Genomic DNA, 9185 nt, shown 5'->3' on the forward strand with positions numbered 1-9185 from the left:
AAATTTAAAAAAAAAAAAAAAGAGAGAGAGAGCAATGTTGATAAGGCATTGAATCGGTAAGACTACCGAATGAACAATACTGAGCTCTCTCTTAAAAAAAAAAAAAAAAAAAATCCCTTTAATGCCCTCCATCATGAATGTTTTTGAGATACTGTATGCATTTACACACTCACTTTTCCTTGATTCATCACCTATATCTTCACCCTGCATCCCAAAGCTTTATTTTCTTTTATCTTTTTTTTCCCCCCTCAAGTCATCAGTATATATGTCACCTATGGAACAATTTCCATCCTCTCATTTTTCACTGTCGCCGGCCGTCTGAGCGAATCCATCACTATCTGCGGCTCCGTCCGGGAATGTACCGCGACCATCCTTTGGGGGTGAAAAAGTCTGCTCCTTTTCCACATGATTTCTTTTTTTTTTTTTGTCTATAGAAGGTTGAAATATAATCAGCAGCATATTCATCAAACTGCTTTCTCACGCTCTCATATTTCCCACACATCCTTCAGCTTTAAATGTAAAGCGAATGAATCAGCATGACTGCATGCGTGCGTGTGGCTGTGCAGTGCCCTTTTGGCGGTATCAAGTGCACAGCAGGCCAAACGTGCTGAATCACGGGCCAGGAGAAATTATCCCGGCAGCCACAGCGCGGTGCAACAAAGATGAACAAAAGAAAAGAACGATACGACAGGCGCCTGCTTTTGTGCTAAGTTGCAGCATAAGCGCTTGACCTTGCGGTGAAGCGGCACGACATCTTGTGTTTATTTTTTTGAATTAAAAACCAGATTTAAAAAAAAAAATGAAAAAAAAATTCGACAGATAACATTGCCAATGCAAATTAGCAACATTCCAGTGAGCATATAAGAAAGAGGCTTTTTTTGTGCTTAACTCATTTACTCCCCAAAACGTATAAATACGTTCTATTTTAAATATTACCCTGCTCCCAAAGATGTAATTATACGTTTTGGCTTTGATGCAACCTCTGAACTGAAGGGAATGCTTGAAGCAATGGTAGTTATTACAGAAATGACCAGCAGATGGCAGCAGAGTATAAGAGATCAAAAGCTCTTTTCCTCACTATTTTAAACAGATTTGTGAATAATGATGAAACTTATTCTTGTTCTAATGCTAATTGATGCAAAATGGAAACAGCTAGAAATACACTTTTTTTTTCCTGATGAAAGAAGAGACTTTAATCTTTCTTTTGGTAGGTTCCATGTTTTTATACAATAGGACACAATATGCTATGGGCCTTGCAAAATCAGTCAAAATCCAGTAAAACAGCCAAAATGTCCTGGAAGTGAATGAGTTAAATGTGAATTTATTGTGAATTACTGATGATGGAATCACTATCTGTGATAAATGTCACGTTTTTTTTTACGACGCGAGGACTTTCATGACTCGAGTTAGTCTATTCTTTTTTCTCTTTCGCACGGTGTTTTATCGCCATTTGACAGCTACGCAGGTCATGTTTTTAAATATGACTTTCCATTCAGCAGTCATTATCGTTTCATTATCATTAGATTGTTGCATTGGCAGTCTATTAATGTAACACAAAACAAACTTTATGATAGCATAGTAAATTATCAACATAGCATAACAACGCCATGAGAAAAAAAAAACAGCCATCAAACATTTTAATAGCCTTGAAATGATTTCTTTCCAAAACATAAAATGAATGTGAGGACGTCCTCAATCGCTTCCCTAACTCGTAATCACCCACACTTAAAGCGCTAAGCTTTTTTTTTTTTTGAAGGAATACTGGCAAGTATGTTTGACAAATGAATAATAAATACTGCATGATCCCAACGGTATGAATTGACGCTGTATATGAATTGTTTGTCACCTGTCAGCTACAGCGCTGTAAGTGATAACTTATTCGTCACAGTTTTGCTTAATTGGACATTCATTGTAGCTCATAATTAGCTGCCTCATGATGTTTCTCCTCACGTTCCTGTTGTTTCTGTTGAAAACACTTCTCTCTACAACAGGGGTCTGCAACCTGCGGCCTCTCGAGCCACATGTGGCTCTTTAGTCCCTCTCCTGTGGATCTTCAAAAAAATATTAGTAGAAATTATATTTATTTTTTAGATAAAATATTCTTTAAATGAATTAACGATTTATTTATTTTTTAAATCAATAATTAAATATTCCAAAAATGTCAGAGTCCACATTGTAGGGTAGTTAGAAAAGAAAACACCTAAAATGTCAACAACAAAAAACAGTGACCATAAAATGTCCAAAAAGGAAGAGAAAAAGTAGAAATTTACCATAAAAATCCATGAAATAAAATAAAATAAAATATTTTCAAAAAGTAACCATAAAATGTCCAAGAAATCCCGCAAATGTATTACCAAAAAAGTCAGCAAATTATTAGTGTTATAATAATTAATAAGTGTTACATCCAAGGTGGGCATTGCAGTTATACGTTGATGTGATCTCCTGAGGCCTTTCAGGCTTGAAAACCAGACACTCGGACTCATACACCTGTCAAATATTCAGGAACAAAAATCACCACCTGGCAAACGCAAAAATACACAGTATGCATACAGTACATTTTTTTTCTCCCCATTTTGAAATTCCTTGGATATGAACGGCAGTGCTTAGTGGTCCATTTAATTGAGAGAGACACTGAGTGACAGCTGAAAAGGATGATGATGATGATGATGATGATGATGATGACGAGGTTTGGGGAATCTGCTCAGCTTTGGTACAGTACACTCAATTTACTGACCTGACTCAGCCGTGACAAGCAGAGAGAGGGAAGAGAGCAGCAGCAGGTCTGCTGTGAACTCAGTGCTCCAGAGGGCCTGCGATAAATGCACATTTTTAAAAAAGTCAATCGTCAACAATAATATAAATGCAAGACGTTTTTGTTGACTCACTTTCTATGTATTGCGTGACAGTTCTGCTCCATTGTTCACATTCGTGCTCCCGCAGTGTTTTTCCACTCCACCCCAACACGACTCCACTCTGCCAGCCAGCGACTCCCACCTTATTAGTCACTCTGGTCACCTGGGCAAACAACCGTTGTTGCAGATCAGCAATCAAGCAATAAAAGTGCTATTTAAGCTTATTAACTCATTCACTCCGAACCATTTTCACTGACGCAATCCCTTTACTGGATTTTGACTGCTTTTGCAAGGCCCACAGAGTATTGTGTTCTATTGCTATAAAACATGGAATCTACCAAAAGGAAAAAATAGCATCTCTTCTTTCATCAGGAAAAAAAACATTAATTATATTTCCATCTGTTTCCATTTTTCAGCAATTTGCATTAGAATATAGCTAGGTTTCATTAGAAATCTGTTTTTTTTGCAACATGGCCCTGTTTGATCTCTTATACTCTGCTGCCACCTGCTGGTTGTTTTTGTAACAACTACTATTGCTTCAAGCGTTTTCTTCAGTTCAGAGGCTACATCAAAGCCTTCTGAATGCTCTAGCATTAAAAAAAAAAAAAAAAAAAACGTATGAATACGTCTTTGGGAGCAAATGAGTTAATCAGGCTTGCTGACTCATTGCCAAATTGTTCTTCACGTGCTCGTGCAAGATTCTCAAGCATTCCTCCTTGGATTGCTGAGCCTGATGTCTCCCAGTCACGACCTCAACCTTTAAACTACCACCACGAGTTCGCCAGCACTTCCTGCTTTCCGCCTGCCTGCCCTGTGGATGTTTGGTGTTTTGTTATAATGACATCGCCACATGATTCTCCTTGTCTTGCTAGCCATGGATTACTCAGTATTAAGACTTTACCGTCCATTTTTATGGGCAGGTATTCTTTATTCTGCCGTTCAATGAGCAGGATTACTCGTGAATGATGTCATAAAAACGATTTTTTTTTTTTTTTTTTTTTTTTTTTATAATAATATAGTAGGGTGGTCGAGTGGTTAGCACATCCGCCTCCCAATTCTGAGGACTCAGGTTCGAGTCCAGGCTCCAGCCTCCTTCCGGGGTGGAGTTTGCATGTTCTCCCCGTGCACGTGTGGGTCTTCTCCGGGTACTCCGGTCTCCGCCCACATTCCAAAAGACATGCATGGCTTAATTGGGCGCTCCGAATTGTCCCTCGGTGTGCTTGGTTGTTCGTCTCTGTGTGCCCTGCGATTGGCTGGCGACCAGTCCAGGGTGGACCCCGCCTACTACCCATAGCCAGCTGAGATAGGCGCCAGCACCCACCGTGACCCTTGTGAGGAATAAGCGGTCAAGAAAATGGATGGATGGATATAGTAGTGAGTGAACAGAACCATATTTCAGTCATATGTTACCTCCTTTGAACAAAGTTGCGTGAACGGGTCAAAAGCTGCAATTTGATCCAGTTCCGATTCCGGTCAGAGTTCTGCATTCACAGACAGAACAGCTGCAATGGAGCAGAAAAAAACGAGTATCCTCATTTTGGTGCCTACGCAAGATGGATGGACAGACGGATGAGGTGCAGGCAGACAAAATAAATTGTCTCAGAAGGGCGGAAGACCAACCAAGAAACCAGCACCAAAAAAAAAAGAGATAAAAGACAGATAGAAAAAGACAAGAATGGAGATTTAATAAAAAGTGACACATGGGTGTACTGGGTAAAATAGAGAACAAAAAGACTTTAATTCAAAGGTCATGTGGAAAGAAACATGGGCATCGGGGAGGGAAGACAGATGAACTTTTAAAATGAAAAAAGAAGACGAGTGTGTAACTGTGTTGGCGTGCATGAAACCATTTGACAGAAAAAGTACTTTGCAAATCCCCTCACCTTTTCTTCTGCACGCTCCAACACACATGCACACAATGTGCTTAATTCAAACCAACCGAACTTGATTCCAAATGAACCGAACTTTATTTTCAGTCATCTATTCACCGAATCCAAAAAAAAAAAAAGAGAGAGAAAGAGATTTATTTATCAAGTGATCTAAAATAATTACTAATTTCTTCTCCTGCTTGCTTTCCAAATCATTTCTTAGTGAATTTTTTATTCACAAGCGGACTCAGTTAGTGGACTTGAATTGTCTTGCGAGATTTCCTGCGGTTCTGGAACGTAACATCGTCCGCACTGTCAAAACAGAAAATTTTGCTGAGATTCAAAGATGCACAAATCTGCTTCTTAGACCTCAAAACCGTTGATGAGCGCAACATATCCGACCTCAGCTACTTTTCTGCTCATCTAATGATCCATTAAAGGGCACGTGCCAATAACCCCAGCAGAATTCCGTACACAATTAAAGAACAATGCTAGACCTCACCTGGGATCACTCGTGCTTTTGTGCTTATACCCAAGTAGGTCACATGTAAGCATGAACTCTCCTCATTACAGAAAGCCGGATCGTGTTGTTTAAAAGTAAAAGTCAAAAAGTAAGAACCCCCTCCCGAAAAAAAAGAAGAAAAGAAAACAGCAAACCCAATTGTGCTCTGTGATGCAAAACACGGCCAATTAAATTGACTTCTGCACCGAGGGGAAGCGCTATTCCCCCTGCAAGTGTAACTATTTCACCAAATCCAATCACTTGACTGTGGCTAACATGAGAGCAAGGCGCCTTGTGGCACTCGTTCCGACGCAAACGGCCCACACTCTCGTTTTTATCGGCCTCTTTTCGTCGAGAGACTCACACCGGCAAGGTTAGTTAAAGGCAGAAGTGCTGACTGCGGCGCTGAATCCGGTTGCCTGTCTCATTTCGCGCGTTGATTCATGGCGCTCATTATTCGGCCGGACCGGCCGCCTGCCTGCGAAGAACGGGCGGAGGAGCCATGACCTGAAAACGTACTCTAAATCTCATCGTCTCGTCAAGGCGAGGGCTTGATGACTGCGAGATCGCATCACGCGGACATTCTCGAAAGATTGGAAATAAATAGATGCCAGCGTTTCCAAAGATGTCGAAAGAGATAAACAAGGGAAGAAAAGCAGCACGTAAAGATGTCTAAAATGAAGTTAAGAAGAATGATAGTGCTGTGTTGAATGATTGGGCGGGATGGAAGCGGATCAATTGGACTGCAACTCGATCATCAGGTTGGAAAAAACATTGGTTGGAATATGACGCGCGAGTGGGGCTGGAGAAAATGAGCGTGGTGGGTTTCCTTGACCCAAGGTGAGCTGGGTAAGATCTCCTTGCTCGGGTCAAGTGCGCCGCCGCTGATGATTTACCGCCTTCTGGCCTCCACCATCCGACTGGTGACATCCACGGTCGTCTTGCACATTATCACAGCCTATCACATTACCGTGATGGGCTTCCTGCGCTGTACAACCCTGCACAAGTTAAAGTGGCGTAAACTATTGAAGGACAGACGAGGGTGTCATCATTCACTCAAACTTGTCTCGGGAAAGATGGCCTATTAACTCATCCAAACCCAAAAACGTGTAAACTCGTTTTTTAATACTTTATCCTTCTCTCCCAAAAACGGATTTACACGTTTTTGTTTTGTTTTTTCATGCAAGAGCATACAGAAGGTTTTAATGCAGCTTCTGACATGAAGAGGTGGCTTCAATATGGGAATGAGTGAGTGTAAGAATGAACAATTTACTTAACCTTGTGAAGTGTCTGGATTTACAAGATTAACACATCCCATTTGTCAAGCAAAGATGAGTTTGTGGCCAATCATCAATGACTACTCCAATCAACATTCCTTGACAAGAAAATGCATCCAAAAGAGATTAGCATGTATGCTAATCCAACTCTTTTGTTGACGTTACATAGATACAGTACTCAATCGGGTGAGGGTCAGGTAGTGTTAATTAGTTGCGCCTTAATTTGTGTCGAGCAATAGTGCAAACTTTAGGCTACTTCCTCATTAGCTATTGTTCGGTTTCACATCGCAACCACAGCTTTTTTTTTTACCACAGAGTTCACAGATCAGCCAAGTTCATGGGGAGTGGTAGACGGGCTGGGGTGGCCAACGAATGGCGAACGTAATGGCTAGTAGGACTACATTTCCCATGATTCTTAGATGCGAGAGCAGTAAGTAGTTGCAGTTGTCGTCGTGGTCAACTGCTGCTACTGTGGATGTGAATGCCAACGCAAACATGAATTTGGAAGAAATAGGAAATAATTTTACATTAAATTAGCTTTTAATGGGTTTAGCGGTTGGATCACAATAACAATTGTGTGATTGACATACACATTACAAAAAAAAAAAACGGGACTGTGCCGGTTATTACGGGACATCTGGTCACCCTAAGCTAACAGCTACCTAGCAGTTAGCTTGCTTGCTGGCTCGCGGACTAGCGAACCGGCTCTCTGTGCCACGAGTGGGTCCACACAAAAAAAAGGAACATTTCAGGTAATGTTAACTGTTTCTTACGCTAGCTGGTAGACTGCTATAGCGCGGGCTAACACGCTTCCGGACACTGCGGACTAGCAGTGCGGTCGTTTAATGTCAGCGCATCACTTTGTTGTTATGTCGGCGTGTGTGGCTCCACGTGACCGAAACACTACAGGAAAAGTTCAATATTGTTTTTAAAAACAGTGGCACATGTTCTTCAAATTGTGGCTGACACATACTGTATGTTGATAATAGACGTTTGCGCACATACTGTGAGAACGTACCAGCCGAGAACGTGTTTCCGGGCCCTTCCGCGGACGCGCCTCAAGATGAGCAAGCTTGTTCTCTGTGGTCCATCAAATTTTAAAGATAAAATGAAAATCTTTTTACTGGATACATTTCTAAGCCAGGTGCACAAAAGAAAACAGAGTGTACCAGACAGAGTTATATGAGCAGGGACAGTTACGGGTCAGTTAAATGTTAGCCAGTTAACGATGTGTTGTTAATGTTGGTCTTAATGTGCTGGTCGAAGAAAGTATTTGTGTGTACATGGGACGAGCGAATGCAGTGATAAAAGATAAAAAGAAAAAGAGCTACGTGTGCTGTATTCGTTGCTGACTGTAACCTGTTGAGCGTTTGCAATAAAACTCATAAAGACAACACTATCTTTCTTTTACTTTCAGGATGCTTCAATATCACACGTGAAACCTCCCCAAAGTCTGAGTGTTATTGATCCTTTCAAGATATGCTCCTGCTTAAGAGTATAGACATAAAAATTGAACTGTAAAAAAAAAAAAATACCTTTTACCTTTTGATATTTACATTATGGAACTGACATTTCACTGCACTTCACGACAAAAACACGTTGCCATCATTACAACAGCTATGAATAATATAGCGTACCGTAATTATATAGGAGGCACACAAACGTTATGTACATCTCTTCCAAGCAGGTGTTTATGGATCCACTGAACGACTCTGTCACTGCATCAAACAAATGAACGACTGGATGCAGCAACATTGACTCTAATTGAGTGGAAATAAAACAGAGATAATTGTCTTTGGAGAACAGAAGGACGCACATAATGTTTGACCTCACCTTCACTCCGTGGCTGTCATTAACCAGTGTCGAGCCAGGAATAGAGGCGCTACTTAAATTTCACCAAACCCAATAAATATTGTCAATATTTTACGACATCTTAAGGAGCCATAAACTGGATTGTCATAGTTTGTACACATTTAACTCTTTTACTGCCACACGTTATTAAAAAAAAAAAAAAAAAAAAAAAAAAAAACCCAATGCCAGCGGATTTCGAGCATTTTAACTTATATTTCGAAGCAAACAGAATATTGTGTTCTTTTGCTACATATACAACATGGGTACCACATGAAAGATCGCATTCCATTCTTTCATTAGAAAAAAAAGTATGTTTCTACCTTATTCCGTTCTTTAGTAATCACCATTTGAAAATAGGTCATTTGAGTGACATTGAACGATACATTTTCTCCACAACAGTGACTTTGATACTAATATTTTTTGTTTAGTGACGCTCCGTCAAATTAGGTTTCGTGTTACAAAAGCTTTGATCATTCACGTCAGCCTTGAAAACGTTCTATTTCATCAGATTGCATCATGTTTCATTGTAATTCGCAGCTCTAGTTAGGGCCCGAGCCGCTACCGCTGCCATCTGCTGGCCATAGTTAGTGGGTGTTTTTGATTTCACAACTCATTGAGCCGGCTGCGCTGCACTTGGACGTTGCACTGACCACTAATATTATAATAATAATATTAATAAATAAATTTAAAAAAAAAAAGTAGTTGACGTTACTTAACGTTTATGGCGGCATACATCGTGATTTTATTAAACGTTATTAAACGTTTTTGGCGGTCAAAGAGTTAACTCATTCACTGCCATTGACGGAAAAAGACGTCAAATGATGCATTTATTTTT

The 9185-nt window shown here is 40.3% G+C and overlaps 1 long non-coding RNA gene across 2 annotated transcripts in view; it reads right to left on the reverse strand.

The window, feature by feature from the left end:
• Positions 1 to 1348: 1348 nt before the first annotated feature.
• LOC144031350 (uncharacterized) overlaps positions 1349 to 9185 on the reverse strand; it is a 36471-nt gene continuing 28634 nt past the window's right edge. Inside the window, exons 2-4 of one of the 2 annotated variants that reach the window (XR_013287505.1) lie at positions 2886 to 3015; positions 2735 to 2810; positions 1349 to 2487 (exon numbers count right to left, since the gene is read on the reverse strand). This is a non-coding gene — a long non-coding RNA (uncharacterized LOC144031350). Of the gene's footprint in view, positions 2643 to 2734; positions 2811 to 2885; positions 3016 to 9185 lie in introns of both variants that reach the window. The other variant, XR_013287506.1, reaches the window with a different exon arrangement.

Source organism: Festucalex cinctus, chromosome 12, assembly GCF_051991245.1.
Source record: "Festucalex cinctus isolate MCC-2025b chromosome 12, RoL_Fcin_1.0, whole genome shotgun sequence".
NCBI classification, from domain to species: Eukaryota; Metazoa; Chordata; class Actinopteri; order Syngnathiformes; family Syngnathidae; genus Festucalex; species Festucalex cinctus.